This window comes from Hylobates moloch, unplaced genomic scaffold (genome assembly GCF_009828535.3).
Source record: "Hylobates moloch isolate HMO894 unplaced genomic scaffold, HMol_V3 SCAFFOLD_12, whole genome shotgun sequence".
NCBI classification, from domain to species: domain Eukaryota; kingdom Metazoa; phylum Chordata; class Mammalia; order Primates; family Hylobatidae; genus Hylobates; species Hylobates moloch.
This window is the reverse complement of record NW_026652287.1, coordinates 88,606,565-88,625,161: the sequence shown is the minus strand read 5'-3', so window position 1 is coordinate 88,625,161 and position 18,597 is coordinate 88,606,565. Positions and strand designations below refer to the sequence as shown.

General features: G+C 36.9%; 1 non-coding gene across 1 annotated transcript; it reads right to left on the bottom strand.

Moving 5' to 3' along the window:
• Positions 1 to 17,261: 17,261 nt before the first annotated feature.
• Positions 17,262 to 17,391, bottom strand: LOC116479790 (small nucleolar RNA SNORA48). Its single transcript, XR_004251096.1, has one exon. It is a non-coding gene; the product is annotated as a small nucleolar RNA SNORA48 (small nucleolar RNA).
• Positions 17,392 to 18,597: the final 1,206 nt, after the last annotated feature.

The window sequence follows — 18,597 nt, the reverse complement described above, 5'->3', positions numbered from 1 at the left end:
CTTATGTCCCCTAAATTTTCCTCAGTCCATAGGTTAGAAGTAACACCGTTTGGCATTATAAGAGATTTGCTTTTTATTTTTAAGAAATAATGAGAATCCTCTTCAACTCTTACCTCGAGTCCCATTTCTGTCACTCTGTCTTCAGAGGCAACTACTGTAATGAGTTTGCTGTGTATAATTATTTGCTCCTCATCACAAGCAATATGTTTGTTGTAGAACATTAGTAAAACAAAGAAAAGGAAAATAAAACAATGAACATTACTTGTAATACCATAGCTCAGAGATGACCCCAGCTGTTTGCCCTTATGGTTGTTTTTCATGCATGCTATACAAATGCCTACAACATAAGTTACATAATGTTTCCACAGGTGATATAAATTAATGATTAAGAGGAAAGACTCAAAGTAGACAGCCTAAGTGAAAATTCCAGCTCTGCTATTTAGTAGCTCCCTAGGTTACTCTACCCACATAAACACAAACACACACACACACACACACACACACACACAGTATAATATTAGGTGAGTGCAAAAGTAATTGCGATTTTTGCATTGTTGGAATTTTCCATTTGATATTGGAATAGCTTCTTAACTACATGTGGTTATGTTATACATCATATTACTATATTAATGGGCACTTCTCACTTTATTTCTTTTTGCTAATGACTTACTACTTGGTGTTTATTTTATGTTTATTTTAGACTATGGAAAGGAAATGATGTTAGACCTAAAAGCAAATTTGAGTGATTTTCTTTTTCAAATTCAAAATGGGCTGTAAAGCAGCCAGACAACTCGCAACATCAACAGCACATTTGGCCCAGAACCGCTAATGAGTGTTCAGTGCATTGGTGGTTCAAGAAGTTTTGCAAAGGAGACAAGAGCCTTGAAGATGAGGAGCACAGTGGTCAGCCACTGGAAGCTGACAACGACCAAATGAGAGCAATCATGGAAGCTGATTTTTTTACAACTACAGAAGTTGCCAAAGAACTCAGTGGGGACCATTCTACATTCATTTGGCATTTGAAGCAAATTGGAAAGGTGAAAAAGCTCAATAAGCTCCTGGGTGCCTCAGGAGCTGAGTGAAAAATAAAAAAATTGTCTTTTTGAAGTGTCGCCTTCTCTTATTCTGTGCAACAAATGACAAACCATTTCTTGATCAGGTTGTGACGTGCAATGGAAAGTGGGTTTTATATGACAGCCGGCTACAACCATCTCAGTGGGTGCACCAAGAGGAAGCTCCAAAGCACTTCCCAAAGCCAAACTTGCACCAAAAAAAGGTCATGGTCACTGTTGGTGGTCTGCTGCTGGTCTGATCCACTACGGCTTTCTGAATACCGGCAAAACCATTACATCTGAGAAGTATGCTCAGCAAATTGATGAGATGCACCGAAAACGGCAATGCCCTGCAGTCGGCATTGGTTAACAGAAAGGGTCCATTTCTTCTCCAAGTCAAAGACCACATGTTGCACAACCAATGTTTCAAAAGTTAAACAAATTGAGCTACAAAATTTTGCTACATCCACCACATTTACCTGACCTGTTGCCAACCAACTACTACTTCTTCAAGCATCTCCATAGCTTTTTGCAGGGAAAACACTTCCACAAACAGCAGGATGCAGAAAATGCTTTCCAAGAGTTCATCGAATCCTGATGCATGGCTTTTTATGCTACAGGAATAAACAAACTTATTTCTCGTTGGCAAAAATGTGTTGCTTGCAATGGTTTCTATTTTGACTACCAAAGATGAATTTGAGCCTAGTTATAATGATTTAAAATTCACGGTCTTAAACCACAATTACATTTGCACCAACCTGTAACTCTGCCTGGACCCTTTTTAAATTATGGCTTATGCCCGTTTCTGTGTTACAGATGAAGAAACTAAAGCACAAGGTAGTTAAGCAATGTATGCAAGGAAAGGAGTCGGGGAAAAGAGGGTTGTTATAGACAAGGAAGTCTTCAAGAAAGGATAGGGTGTCTTTTTTTTTTTTGAAATAGAGTTTCACTCTTGTTGCCCAGGCTGGAGTGCAATGGCCTGATCTCAGCTCACCACAACCTCTGCCTCCCGGGTTCAAGGGATTCTCCTGCCTCAGCCTCCCAAGTACGGGTGTGTGCCATCACACCGGAGTAATTTTGTATTTTTAGTAGAGATGGGGTTTCTCCATGTTGGTCAGGCTGGTCTTGAACTCCCAACTTCAGGTGATCCACCCGCCTTGGCCTCCCAAAGTGCTGGGATTACAGGCCTGAGCCACTGCGCCCGGCCGTGGTGTACATTTTTTAAATAACCTTTCTATTTAGGAATAACTTTAATTTTACAGAAAAACTGCAAAGATAATTCTTAGTGTTCCAGTATACCTCTCACCTAGTTTTCTCCCAATGTTAACTTCTTACATTACCATGGTACATTTGCCAGAATTAAAACTAATGTTGGTATATTACTTTATTGCGAGTTCTCCAGTTTTCCCATCAATGTCCTTTTTTCCTGCTCCAGGATCCAATTCAGGGCACCACATTGCATTTAGTTAAACTCGTTTTTTTAAGATGAATAATAATTGGCTGTACAAAGGGGAGGAGAGAAAGCTTCGGCAGTGAGGTAGCTGTTGGGCAATGTAAATAAAAGTATTGAGCAGGACTGAGCAGAGAGATGTGGGGTGTGATGAAGGAGCTGAATTGACTGGAGCAGGTTGAGTAGCAGGCAGTAAGAAGTAGAAAGACTTGAAAAATGATTTTGGATAGGGCAAGAACAAAACAGCTAAGCAGAGCAGGACAGACAAGGGAGCAAAGGTGTTTAAGGAAGTTGGGAAAATAACATAGATTTCCAGCCCTTCCTGCTTAGATCTGGTCCTAGAGAGAGTCAAAGAAGAATACCTGGAAGAGGCTGAGGGGCAGAAAACCCACTATGCTAAGGCCACATTGCGCTCTTTGTGATGAGCCCTGTTAATGCTACCTACCTCCTATGGGAAAATGGTTATCACTTATTTATATCATATTATGACCTATCCTATATGCCAGGCACAGTACTTTCTGTGGTGCTTTTCCTTACAGTTGCATAGTGAAAGCTCCTAATGCCTTATGGTACTTTTGCATAAGGTACTTTCTGCGCTTAGCACGTAGGATAGATCATGATACTGTCAGTACCTTCTTTCTCTTTCTGTACACACACACACACACACACACACACACAGAGTCATCTAGTTCTTACACCAATCTTTTAGGTAAGTGTTATCATAAAGCCCATTATAGAAAAGGAAACTGAGGTTTACAAATGCCATGCAATTTGCCTAAGTCAAACTACCAATAAGTTATGGAGCTTGAAATTGAACTAACCTCTAATCAACTGCAAAGCATGTCTTTCATTGTCTAGCTCAATCTAAAGTCTTCTTAATTATTCTTATCAGAGTTCATAGTGTAATTCTCTTCACCTTTCAAGAGAATTGCTAAGTGCTACACAATTGTATTTCACCAGTGATTTTCTGAAGCAATCCACCTGGAACTTTGATGTTCTGAAGCACTCCTTCAAGGCTCCACACACGTCTGTTCTTTCATAGGTAGTAGTTACACAATACAGAAACCCTCAAAGGGGATCAGTCATTTGAGTAACGGAGTAAATTGAACCTTGTGGGCTAATTATATATTTTCAAAGTTCAACTAACTTAGGCAGTTAGATTATGACCTAAATTACTGTGTAGAGCTTCTGCTTCCCATTTTGGTTTGGAACTAGAGCCAGAATGGAGATGAATAACCTGGGAAGTGGCAAGAAGAAGCTACTGGTAGTGGCATGGGGGGCTTTCAATATGCAACTGCAAGGAAACGAACCTACGTGACCTTTTTCCTTGCTTCAATTTCCTTTTGAAAATTAGTGTCCCTGACAAGGGAAATACTTCAGGCAAGGTCTTCAAAGGACCACCATCTGACCTCTCCCTTCATATTTTTCCTTCTTTCTCTCTACCAGTTCTTTTCAGAATTTCAGGCTTTCTTCTAGGCTTTTGGAATAGAATAATACTAATTAGGAACATACTGTCTCAATCTGGCAGAATCATTAAAAATTCAGCATTGGTTCTATCATAATATTGACCTTTAAGACTGATGAACTGACATTTTCTTGGCATTCTCTTGAAATTGTATTCAGTACTTTTCATGAATTATCTCTGAATTATTACTGATTGTCTTTTAGTCTTGCCTGGGTTTCCTTCTACCTCAGTAGTTTGATACTTCTCAAATTCTCTGGCTAATTCCTCCTTTTCCAACTGATAAATGTTAAAATTCCTTGGTTCTCAGTTTCTGGCCTTCACCCCTTCTGTAACTACAGTCCTTCCTTAGAAGAATTCACTCAGGCCCATGGCATTAAAAACCATCTGCATAATGCCAGCCAACCAAATTACATCTCCGTCTCTGATTATTCTCCCAAACTCAAGAGTTGTGTATCTGATTGACTATTTGACAACATGTTTTCTTGAATGTTTTATAATCATCTCTAACTTACCAAGTTCAAGCTGAATTCTTGTGACCCCAAACTTGCTTTTCCTCAAATCTTTCCCATCACACTAAATGGCAGCAACTTCCAACCATTTGCTGAAGCCCGAATTTTAGGAGTCACAATTGGTTTCTTGAGGTGTCTCACTCCCCAATTCAATCCATAATCAAGTTCCATTGACTCTACCTAAATGTGACCACTTATTTCCACCTCAATCCAAATAACCATTTTGTTCATTTTTTAATACAGCAATACCTTCTACCTGGCCTTCTTGCTTCCATTCTTGCCCACTGACCATCTATTTTCCATATGGCATCCAGAGTTATCTTTTAAATTTATAAGTTATATCTGTCACTCTCATGCTCAAAGTCTTCCAACAGCTTTCCATTGCACATAAGGTAAAACTCAAACTACTTACCGTGTGTGTTAGGTTGTTCTTGCATTGCTATAAATAAATACCTGAGACTAGGTAATTTATTTTAAAAAGAGGTTTAATTGGCTCACGGTTCTGCAGGCTGTATGGAAAGCATAGCAGTATCTGCTTCTGGAGAGGACTCAGGAAACTTCCAACCATGGCAGAAGGCACAAAGAAAGCAGGCACATCACATGGTGAAACCAGGAGCAAGATTGAGAGGGAGAAGATGCTACACACTTGTAAATGACCAGATCTCATTAGAATTCACTCACTATTGTGAAGACAGTATCAAGGGGGATGGTGCAAAACTACTCATAAGAAATCCAGCCCCACAAGCCAATCACCTTCCACCAGGTCCCACCTCCATCAATGGGGATAACATTTCAATATAGGATTTGAGTGCAGACACACATCCAAACACTATCTCCATGTCTTCAAGACCCTGCACAATGTGTCCCTGCTTACCTTTCTGACTTCATGTCGTATCACTTTCTCCATTTCTATTTTTGAGTAATCTACTTGTGGTTCCTCAAGCAGGCCAAGATTGTTCCCTCTGAATCTCTTGCAATTTCCTGTCCATAATTCTTCCATCCTTCATACAACTGACTTCTTCATGTGGTTAAGTGTCTGCTTAAATGTAACTTTCTTGGATAGGTTTTCCTTCACCACTCAATCAATACCAGCCCTTTCTTGGACACAAGAGGTGAATAAAACTCAGCCTCTTCCTCCTCCTCCTCCTCCTCCCTCTTTTCGGTTCAATGGGCAAGTAGCTTAGAGTTTGCAAATTTGTGTCCATATCTTTAAAACCCTTTATTGACTTTCACACTTTTTAGGTAAAATGATAGCTTTCATTGGTATTATACATTATGATTTGCAGGATCTTTTACATATAACAACATATATGTCCTCACAAGGGCCTTGGGTTTACAAATTGCAGAGAAGTTTGGAATGAGGCTTGTAATATCAGATTGTTTAGGGTTGACTCTTACTTATTATCTGTGTGACCACAAGACTCAGTGTCTTTTTGCTTCAATTTCCACAACTGGAAAATAGAAATATAGACATATAATACCTGTTTCATAAAGTTTTTTTTCTAATGATGCACAAGAGAACTGACAATTATTATTAATAACTATTATTATCTACCAATTCTAATCAACATCTTAGAATATTTTAAATGGAAGGTAGGATTTCTTTTCATGTTGTATATCTCAATAAATGAAGCTCATTCAAACTATTTAATTGACTCCTCACTTCCTAATAGAAATTAGGGCAAGACTTCTCAGCACAGGAATCAATTACTCTGTGTGGTTGTGACATTCTTTCTCAATATGGAGTGGGGGTTGCAGGGACAGGTTGCCCTGAGGAAATCTAAGCCATTTCCCTTGGTTCTCCAACATGAGATTTCATTGTGTGCCTCACTAATAGGTATTAATTTTGTCATTTCCCGTGTGTTTTATACACCTACCTGGAAGCAGAGTTTTATTCCAAAACACATTAAGCATAATTTTGACTAATGGATTCTTTAGAAAAATCTAATAATGACAGCAGTGTGGATATCATATTATAGGTTAGAATTTTTTTCACATAAATCTGTGCAGTATGCATAACTTGTTATGTTATCTTACATATAAGGAAAATAAGAGCTAGAGATTCACTGATTTCATAAGTTCATATAAGCTATTTTAATACCAAACATAGGATATCTGATAGAGTGTGGGTTCAGTCATCGGCATTGCTAAGTGTAAATTTCCTTGTTTACAAACTTGGGGATAACACATACATATTTAGTGAGTTGTCATAAGGATTAAACAGAAAACGTAACAAGAATCATTCTAGGCACAAAATAGATATTAAAGCAATGTTACTTGTGCTTTCTAATTCTGGATAAATAAAAGAAACAGTACCTTCCATTTTAATGGAATACTAAACATGGATCACTAAAAAATTAAGCTATGATAATGCTTTTTTAAAAAGTAATACGATCCAGTCAGTAAACCTGATTTTCAAGATGGTAACTGATGTCTCTAAGGTGCAATAAGGCAGATACTGGCCACCTGTGGCTATTAAGAACTTGAAATGTGACTAAAGTAACTAAAAAATTGACTCAAATTTTATTTTAATTATTATCAATTTACATACTGATATTTTACTTAGTTATTGAAAAATTTTAAGTACATCTGGAGCAATTTGGCTTTGTTAATCTACTTTTCTACTGTAAATCTAAATACAGATTATTTCTGAGGAAGATTTAGCATCTGAATCAAGATATGTTGTAAGCATAGAACACACATCAGATTTAAAAGATAATATAAAAATGCAAATATTTCATCAATAAGTTTTATATTGATTGCTTATTGAAATAATATTTTGGATATATTGAGTTAAATATAATTTATTAAAGTAAAAAAGTAATATGATTTAAAAAAAATTGCTTTGTTGGCCCAAGGACCTTTACTGATGATTTTGTCCTTGATGTATATTTCTCAAAATTGGTGTTTATAATGATGTGCTCTCACAGTTTATAAATTACCACTTTATTAGAATCTAAAATAAGCCCCCAAAGGTCATTTTGACTATAGTAACCTCAGGTAGCAATAAAATTCAAATGAAGTAAACTTCCTCTTTTGGGGGAAAACCAGTTTGTAAAAGATACAGTAAAGCAATTCCTTCAGTGAAAGAAGCAACAACATACTCAGGTTAAAAATACATTGCATTTTGAACCAAATATAAAAAGTATGAAACATCATTTTGAGTTCCCTTGGAGAGATGTGACTGGATGATTCAAAGATAAAAGGTGCAAATGGCTTATAAAAGGGTTCAAAGTCATTACTGAACATCAAAGAAATATTGCTAAAAATCTTTTAATTGAAAATGAATCAGAAACTTCAAAGCTAAATTTTACTTAAAATGCATGTGAGTATGGAATTTTTTTAAAAAGTAATGGTGAAAAGCGAACATTAGTAATGTTAGAGACTGGGTTTTTAAAAAATTCAGAATCAAGGATTTTGGTAAAGGCAAACCTAGATTTAATCCAATTTTGCCAATATTAGGTACGAGATTCTTGTATCCAGGCAGAGGGGGCTGTGAGACATCACAGAACAAAGAGCATTGGGTCATGATCCTGGCCTTGATCTCTGCAGCCACATGCCTTTGTGTAGTTTCATGCTACCCTGAGTTCAATTTCCTCATCTAGGTAATGAGAATGATTATAATACCTGCTCTGCTTCCTTCCTACAGAGTAGATGTCAGAATCAAAGGAATAGATATTAAAGTACATTGTGAACTTTAAAACATTCCACAAATGTTAGGTATGGATTATACACAGCAATTAAATAGCAACATAGGTTAAAAGAAATAACACATTTCTAGATTTTATTAAAGCAAAAAAAAAATAGTTGTCTCTCTTTGGATAACCATGTGTATTATCGATTATTTATTGTTTTGGTTATCTATTGATATATAACCAACCATTCCCAAATTTACTGGATTTATTTATTTTGTCATGATTCTGTTGGTTAGCAGTATGAGCTGAATTCAGTTAGGCAGTTCTACTGTTTTTAGAGTTATTTATGCAACTGCAGTCATCTAGTCACTCAGTTGGGACTAGATGGTACAAGATGGCCTTACTCATGTTTCTGACTGTTGGTGTTGACTGTCAGCTGGTTCATCTTTGGGCCTTAGTGGAGAGGGTGCTTTTTGCTCCATGAGGCCTCTCATCCTCCAGGGGCTAGATTAGGCCTCCTCACGTGGCAGTTTCAGCACAGTTCCAAAAGGGTGAGAACAGCAGTTATAAAGTCTCCTGGAACCTAAGCTCAGAAGTCTTCTATCCTTATTCCTACCACATTTTACTGTCAAATTAAGTTAAAGGGCAGCTGAAAGTTAAGGACTGTTAGACTTCACTTCTTTTTATTTTTAATTTAATTTAATTTTAAGTTCTGAGATATGTGTGCAGGCTGTGCAGGTTTGTTACATAAATGTGTGCACAGGTGGCCTGCTGCACCTATCAACCCATAAATCACCTAAGTATTAAGCCCCACACGAATTAACTATCCTGATGCTCTCCCTCCTCCTGCCCCCTGACAGGCCCCAGTGTGTGTTGTCCCCCTTCCTGTGTCCATGTGTTCTCATTGTTCAGCTCCCACTTATAAGTGAGAACATGTGGTGTTTGGTTTTCTGTTCCTGTGTCAGATTGCTGAGGATAATGGCTTCCAGCTCCATCCATGTCTCTGCAAAGGACATGATCTTGTTCCTTTTTATGGCTGCATAGTATTCCATGGTGTGTATGTACCACATTTTCTTTATCCAGTCTATCACTGATGGGCATTTGGGTTGATTCCATTAGACTTCACTTCTTGATGGGGAGAGTGGCAAAGTGACATTGCTAAAGAGCATGCCCACAATTACAGCAAAAAGGGCTGTGGCCATCCTCCTCTACAATTTACCACACCATCAATTTGATGTTTGATTTCCAATTAAACTATTTGTATACGAAGGACACTCCTATGAGGAAGACTCAATTGCACAATTCCCAAAGACAAAGTCACATTTTCAACAGAGACATTTCATAAAGGATGGTGAGTCAATAACAAGGAATCCACTGGAATCCTGTGAAGGAGTCCAAGTAACAAATACAGGAATGTTAGGAAAAGACAAGATAGAAGACACAGTCAAGGATAGAGAAAGATATTTCAGGATTACATATCAAAAACCAGAAGAAAAGTTTAGACATCACCATAAAGGGCATCACTGAAAAGAATTTTGGAGGATCAGATAATATACATATTAGCTGGCTCAACCAGTACCAAGTAAGATTGAACAGGATGGAAATCAGGATATATGTAGCATAATCTCTAGAGATATTATGAACAGGTGTTAGATTTGAGCAGGTGTTGGACCATTTCAAATGGTCCAGCAGTCTAAGTTGTGTGAGGACATATAGGGTCATACAGCCTGAGTTAATTGGGATATGACAAACTGAAAAACACTGGCCAAAAGAAAAAGCTAGATTCAGAGATTTGAAAAGCTACACAGGAATGGAAGAGAATTCTACAAGAAGCATTTCCTAGGGTGATCTGAATAATTCTCCTAGTTGGTATATTTTTAGCCCAATAATATTTTATATACCAATTATTTATCAACATACATTCAAAAATATTTATTTAGTACTTACAATGTTTTAAAAGCCATACTTGTTACAGGGGATACAAGGTCAAACAAGATACATTCTTTACCCTTGGAGGGTCTACCGACGTTGTCAACACAAGTGATAATAGTTATAATAACACAAAGTCTAGAAGTCATTGATAAACTTATAATTAGGGTTAAATAATTGTTACAAACTATGAAATTCTTACTTCATGGTACAGATTGTACTAGGCCCTCTATATATTATCATTATCATTAGTCTTCAAAAAAAATAGAATATTTATTCTGTTGTATACACACACACACACACACACACACATCAGGTTATTTAGGCTCATATAACAAAATACTCATTAAAGGTCCTGTAACTATTACTATTAATATAATATTTGTCACTGAAACAATATGCACATAAAGATTTCTATGGTATTATTTTAAAAAAGCTTTTCCTCCTGTAAGGATATCTTCTTAAGGGAAATGAGGAATAACTTTCTCTATACTTCACAGTAATTTTTTTCACTTGTGTAACATGACATAGCCAAATATTACAATCTCCAAGGGACGGGCTAAGTTATTTTGTTGTACTGTAATATGTGATAATAAATGTATTTAAAAGAAAGGAATCAGAGTCTGATAATTTATTTTGCACATTGATTAGCTGTTATATATTCCCCTGGGGCTAAAATGGATGGAGGGAGGGGAAGATTTGGCCACTGGAGACAACAAAAGATCATAAGAATTTAGCAAACTTTGAAAACCACTTATTCAAGAAGAAAATACAACCTTGCAAAGGAAACAATAGTCTCTTTAATTTAAAATACCATGAATTGAAAATATTATAAAGAGACAGCAATGTATTCAAATCCCTACCATATTATAGCTGTAGCAGACGCTGTCAGTAGATACTCCCTTCTCCACTTATGTCCACCCCCTTCCAGTTTCCATTTACCTGGTTGTATAGGTATTGGCTGCTAAAGGCACACACCTGTATCCTCTGGAGGACCACCATGGTTTTACGCCTTGGTTTTCAGGAGATGCACAGGAGGCAGGTAGCCTCAGATTCATGATACAGAGGTGTGATAGCTTAGCCCTTATGTTAGTTCGTTCTCACACTGCTATGAAGAAATACCGGAGACTGGGTGATTTATAAAGGAAAGAGGTTTAGTTGACTTATAGTTCTGCATGGCTGGGGAGGCCTCAAGAAACTTGCAATCATGGTGGAAGGTGAAGGAGAAACAACACCTTCTTCACAGGGTGGCAGAACGAAGTGAGTGCAAGCAGGGGAAATGCCAGGTGCTTATAAAACCATCAGATCTCATGAGAACTCACTCATTATCATGAGAACAGCATGAGGAAACTGCCCACATGGTCCAATTACCTTTACCTGGTCCCACCCTTCACAGGTAGGAATTATGGGGATTACAATTCAAGGTGAGATTTGGGTGGGGACACAGAGCCAAACCATATTAGCCCTCTTGCCTCTAGGCAGGGCAGCCTCTGTGACACAATCTAGCTCAAGAAGTCCATACAAGATCAGGAGACTAGACTTCTAAAAGCTCATTTTTGCCTAGCTATTCCCCTACCTTATCTTGCTGTTTTCAAACCTTATAGGTTTCCCATAAGAGCAACTCCTCAAAAGATTGTTCCTCAGAAAATACTTGTATAAGAATCCCTATTTCATACTCTGCTTGTAAAGCACCTGGCCAAAGACAATTACCAATATCACATAGTTATTCTACTGTGCAGACAACAATTTGTTATTTTTAGTGATAAGGCTGTGTTTTCTAGAACTGTCAATCTACCTTGACATTGCTAAATAGACATCCATATTCATTTGTCACCACTTATTGGTTGTTTTATTCCTTAAATTTATTAGCTTCTCCAATAGAGATTTTCATCAATAGAGACTCTACAATTTAGAGCAAACATATTTGCATAAGAGAAAAAGCTAAATGCTGAAGTTGTCAATTTTTGCCTAGCAAAGAATATGAGTACAGTGGAGAGAGCACAGGATTTGGAGCCAGAAAGACTTAGGTGTTAATCCTGGCTGTTCAATCACTTATTAGCCATATGATCTTGGTCTAATCACATAGATTTTCTGAGCCTCCATTTAATTTCATTTAAAACTGGAATCGTGATATCAATGCCATTTCATTGTTGTGATGAGTAATATTATGATAACGTAGATTAAATACGTGGATTAGTGCCTGGCACATAGCAGTTGCTCAGTGAATGTTATTTTTGAAAATGGAAAATGGTTTAAATACAGATGTGAGCAAATCCGTTAATTAAGCCTGAGTTTATCACCCACTCTGTTTCCAGTTTTCCTAACTGATGATGGGTGCCTCCTTTAGTAGCATTCAAACAGTGCCTATTTAGCCTGAACTCCAATGTACACATGAATATCCTAAGTGGAGCCAGGCACTCCAACTGACGACATGGAAAAGAAAATAGTGGTACAGAAGCCCCCAAAATGTAGAAGTTCTAGACCAAAAGAAGTTTTAAACCATTGGTGATGCATAGGGAAATCTGTCATTCAAATAAGTTTTGACTTACAGAGTAACCACAAAGAAAAATAAGGCATCTTAGCTAAACTAAATACTGGAGGATTCTACCTAAAATCTAGATCTGGCTTCTTTTGAAAAAGCACAGGTCTTCATTCCTATGTAACAATGATGGGCAAGAACCAAGTAAAGCTTTATTTTTTCTTTCAGTAGAACATGTGCCCTCTAGTTTTTCATTTAGGATAACCACATGATTTATCATCAAAATTAGGGTACATTGAAAATGATAGGTGTAGTGTTGATAATTATGCCAGAACAACAGGCATATGTCAGATCAGGCTCTAAGCAAACTGGGACAAAAGCCACTATAGCCAGAGTCCTGTATACTCCCTAGTGCTTCTCAGAGTCAGTCACTGTACTATACAATTTGCCTTGCACCTGTAGGTACTGTGGAACTGTCTTTAAGAGCATCTAGATTTTTTAGTGAGTCTGGAAATCAATTAATTAATTTCTTGCATTCTGCATTCTCATAAGTGAATTTCTACTAAGTAAAAAGTACCTCTAATAAAGTCTGACTAGTATATCCAAGATGTTATACGGTATTCAAATAGTTATGTTTTTCTCTACAGCTTTCTTTGAGTTCAAAATACTTCATAATTAAAAATATATTTAGAAGATTTTTTTAGAGACTTGGACATAAGGAAAGCAGTGACAAAAAAACCCTCAGTTTTAAAATTACTGGGATGTCAATAAAGTTGTACAAGTCAGTGAGGGTTGTGAATTTTGTTTGGAGAAAACATTTGCTGTGCATAGTGAAGCATATTTTCCAAGGAGCAATTGGTGATTGGTGACCAGAGAAAAATGACACATATGTAAGATAGAGTTGGAGACATGAAAACGACCAGCTTAAAAGAGAAACAATGCAAGCCTATTTAAAATGGACAGCAGGCTTTGCAATCTGTTGCACTGGAGTTTTCGGGACTTACCACAGACAGTGTTTGTTATTGCAGAACCTTTTGTTTCTCAGGAGGAAGGAAGATTAACCAAAAGAAATACAACATTAAAAATATACACAGATGATACAGCAAAATAAATCCCTAGACTATAAACCACAAATGGCTCAATATATTTGTCTGGGAATTATTGGAGAGGTCCACCATCTAATACTTCCATCCTAAGGATGTTTACTGAAAGAGAAGATTGAGTAAGCTTGCACTGAATTTTCGGCAAAGTTCCCACTAACACTCGCCACAATCCTGACCCTCTTGTGGCTTCTTGGTCTTCTGTGATTTTTTTTTTTTTTTTTGGCATATTTTATCTCTTCCTAAAATCTGGCTTGCCTGTGGAATGTGTGTCAAGAAGCAGGCCTTATTTACTCATTGAGAAACTGGCCGCCACTAGTGAGGAGTTGAATATACCTGATGGGAAGAAAGGGGGAAGGGCCACATGCCCACCCCCCTACCATTTTGTTTCTAACCTCACAATAGGAACCACATGGAAGGCAGATAGGCTCCTCAGACCAATTTGCGTATGTTCTGGTTAATTGATCCTTTAGCTAAAAGTCTTCTCTTCGTCCCCAAAATTCCTTCATATTCAGAGATGCTTGAAATTCTTATCCCTCCCTTGAGAGGATAGTCCCTAGGATTATTTTTAAACATTTCTGTTCTTTATTTCAACCACAATAGGGATGGTTAACTTGGGGTGTAAATAATGTTTTCTATGACATTTAACCTAGTTTCATAACTCAGTAATTACTTCCATTTTTATTTAGTCTTCCTGATAAAGCAATTCTATGAAAGAAGGATTAAAATATAAAACATTTAAAATAGGCCTATTTCATGCAAACGATAATATTTGATGGTAGGAATTAGTAGATATTTTTCCTTCAGATCCACATTTTGTAGTTTCAAATACCATTGTAATGAAACCTACAGGAATTCATCAGTTGGCACTCCTGTATGTGTTTAGTGGCCACTCTCATGCTGTACTTCATACTGCTCCCCACAAATATAACAATAACAGCAATAATAACAAAAACAAATATACTGGATAAAAATACATAATGTTGTTGAAAATTCTAACTTAGAAAATTAATAGTTTTACACTGACTAGCTTATTGGCCCCTATCATATTATGTTATTGTGCAGTCATTATGATAATAGTTGATGTTTATTGTGGGCTTTTTTTGTAGCAGATGGCTAAGTAAGCATTTTACACGTATTTACACATTTAATTTATATAGCAGCCCTTTGAAGTTAGTACTCATAATATCTATTTTACATACTTTAAATTGTGGTTTACAGAAGTAAGCAATTTATTTCAGGTCATGTAGCTCACCATTGACCGAGCAAGAACCGCATATCTTACAGGTGCCTGACATTTTAAGTCCTGGTTTTTCAATCGCCGCTATATTTCTTCTACCTTTCTTAGCCTCTTGGAAAAGACACATTCTTTTAAGGGCTTTTCCACTCTAATTTTAACTTTAACTAAATTCATCTAACATTTACTGAGCTCTTACAGTGTTCCAGACATATAACCAAGATATGTGTCTTCACAGTGGTATTTTTGCCTATCTTCAGTTCCCTCAAGATAAATAAAGATAACAATACCCCCCTCATAGGATTGTTGAGTATGTTATCAAGAACATAGCTATTATCATCATCATCATTATCATTATTAAAAATAATTAATTTCCTGGTATAAGGTGAGTGATTAATAAATGTTGAGTGAATCAATGAACCAGTGAATGAAGTTGTCAAGGAGATGGGGTCTTGTCTATAAGACATTAACAGTCCGGTCATAGGAGCAACAGTCTGGTAGTAGAAACACTCAGATATCTGTGCTTCAGTGGCATGAGTTTTATAATAATAAAACATCTAGATTCTATTGGTATAGAAATGAGCAACTAATTAAACTTGGGATGGAATTATAAGGCCGAATATTCAGGAAGGCTTCACAGAAGCAGGAAAAGAAGAAAAGAAAAAAGGAAAGAAAGAAGGAAATAGGGTGGTTCAAGGATTAGAGTCTGGGAGACAAGAAATAGGGAAATCAAATAGGAGATTATTGTTCTCCTTAGGACAAAAGTGGTAAAACTTGAGCTTGGCAGTGACAGTGAATGAAAAGAAAATCATGGAGTCCAGAAATATTGGAAAGTTTGGCAAGGCTTAATGACTGATTCAAGGCTAGAGGTGAGGGAGAAAGAGACACAACTAGGTTTCTGGCTTGTTCAACTGATTGGGTAATGATGATGTAATTGAGATGGGAAACATCTGCTCCACAGTGTAATTCCAGGCATGCTATTACCATCTTAAACCTTGTTTTTCCGTGTCTGTGAATTTAAGATACTAACAGTCCTCATCACATATAGTTGTGAGAATAATAAAGTGATATTACATGTGAACAACTTAGCAACACGTCTGGCACTTAGTAAATGCTCAATTCATAGCTCTCTTACCTTGTGTGGGATTGGCAGGAGGAGTAGAATAGGAAAGAGCAAATATGCTTAGCACTGGAATATTTGAGATTGAGTTACTTATAAGCCATCTAAGTCAGTATGTAGAATTCCTGAAAGAACTCTGGTAATTTGTCAATTTAAGAATAAGAAGACTCACCCTTTTGGTTTGAAATGTGCTATTTTTAGTGATGCTTTAAACCTAATTAAAAGAGATCAAAACATCACCATGACCCTTTCTGAGGTATGGTAACAAAATCTGTCAGTCAGGAATGATTGTGGAGGAGTCTGTTGCTTCCAGTAGAGGACCAGTTTAGGACTCCCATAGACATTCATAACTCTCCGCCTTTGAAAGTACATGGTGACTGCTTGCTTCCTTGAATGCAATGGCCGCAACCCAAAAGCAGAATACTGCCTTTCTTCCTCCAAATTGCACATAAGAAGTCACAATCACTATTGACTTGCTTCATAGGGGGAGAAAAGAGTTAAATCTACTTATTATTCCAGCTTTAATTTGCTATTTTACTCATGCTCAACATGCTATTTCGTATTTGAGCACTGCTATTTAATCTGTAACCATTTCCCCTTTTTTCTGTATATATTTTCAAATGTTTCATATTAGCTTCTTAGTTTAATGTTAGCATTAAAATTTCTTGTAGTGCTGGTTTTTAAAACAGCCTGTGGTCTTTGGCTCTTTATTTATAAAAGGACATTCACTCTATTCTATTCCCTAGTAGGATTTGTCTTCTACTCATCAGAAACTAGGATTTTGTGGAATTTTTGAAAACATATTTTAAGAGTATGTGAATAGAAAGATGAACTCCTTTTTCATGTTAAGTCCTACCAACCACTTAGCACTCAGTCTTGTATGAAAAGAAAATCTGTGCTATCCAATAGCTAACCATCTGCGAAATCAGTGAAATATGTAGTTTTTGGATTTTTGTCATTTTTTCCATGTGTCCAAGGGATGAACCTGGCATGGGAACAGATAAAAGCTAAGCTGGGGCCTGGTGCATTGGCTCATGCTTATAATCCAGCACTTTGGGAGGCTGATGGGAGAATCGCTTGAGCCAAGGAGTTCAAGACTAGCCTGTGAAACATAGGGAGAACCTTGTCTCTACAAAAAGCACAAAATAGTTAGCCGGGCATGGTAGCACATACCTGTAGTCCCAGCTACTTGGGAGGTTGAGGTGGGAGGATGGCTTGCACCTGGGAGTTTGAGGGCTGCAGTGAGTTATGATGATCATACTAACGCATTGTAGCCTGGGTGACACAGTGAGACCCTGTCAAAAAAGAAAAAAAAAAAAAAAAGCCAAGCTGGGATAGACAAGAGGTTGCCTTATGTCTGTGTGATTTGAGATAAGTGCCACCAACCAGATGCCACTTTAACCAGGTCAGAGACAGGATTTTTGTCATTTTTTTAGAAAAACAGATATCCTAACTAATATATTAACTTTAATTTCTAAGACATCATGTAGGCATGTAAATGTATTTTTTATCATTATGCAGACTAATTCAAACTGTAAAACGTATAATTTCTTCATTTGACAATGCGAAGCACAGTTTTGTTTGTTTGTTTGTTTTTAGATAAAATCATGGACTTTCTGTGTAAAGTAAAGAAGAAATATTTCTATGTTAGCAAAACATTTAGCACACACAAAAAATAATTTGAAGAACATTTTCAACTAAGGAATTTGGGGCAGCAGATTAATGGTACAGCTTGTTGATTCTTTGCCTGACATGCATTGTTTATGCAAAATATTGCCAGTAGACTCATATCTTAATTCATCCAATACCAATTGCAGCACAGATTGTTTATGTAACCTAAGATTGTACTCTATAAGTGACTACTTTTCCTGAATTAGCATTTATGATGCAAACCACTTAACTATCTACAGTAAATAAGTGAACAGACATTTTAAACCTTCCTTTGCTATGGAAGTTATTTAACTTAGAGAATCAAATAAACTTCAAATTCATTTATAAGAAAACAAACACCATTGACTCTCTTCTGAAGTCTGTACTAAAGCACAAGAGCAGAGTTTTGATTAGACTTCACACATTTTGAATATTTTAGAGAGCATATTTATTTTTTAACTTATTTGTTATGTCGCAAAGTACTTCACTGGAGATTTAAATTGGATTTTTTTTCTTTTTCCTTTCTATAACCAGAAAGTTACCTTGCTGTCTTTAGCAGAGTAGGCTACCTTAAATCATTCCTTTTGTGGCTGTTTCTACCTTTGATTTGTATGTGTGTGCATGCCTGCACATGCGTAGGGCATAAGAAATTATACGGCTCCCTGGGGCAATCAGAATTGCAATCTTAGGTAGGTTGGTATTGCAATATGGTATCCCAGGTAACCCTATAGCAGTGTTCCAAAAAAAAGTGTGTGATGACTCCTTTACGTTTCCAGGATAGACAGACACCTTTGTGCAGGAAAGGGCACAATGATTTCAGTTTGTAAATGGGCACCTGGATTAATCCTGACACTCTCTGGCTAGCTGGCGTTTTAAAGGATTGGCCTGAAAAAGTTATCAGTTAAAAGCTCCAACCTGAAGGGCCATTAAGGGCCCTATGCTAAGGTTGGCTTGGGAGAAAAATCTATGCT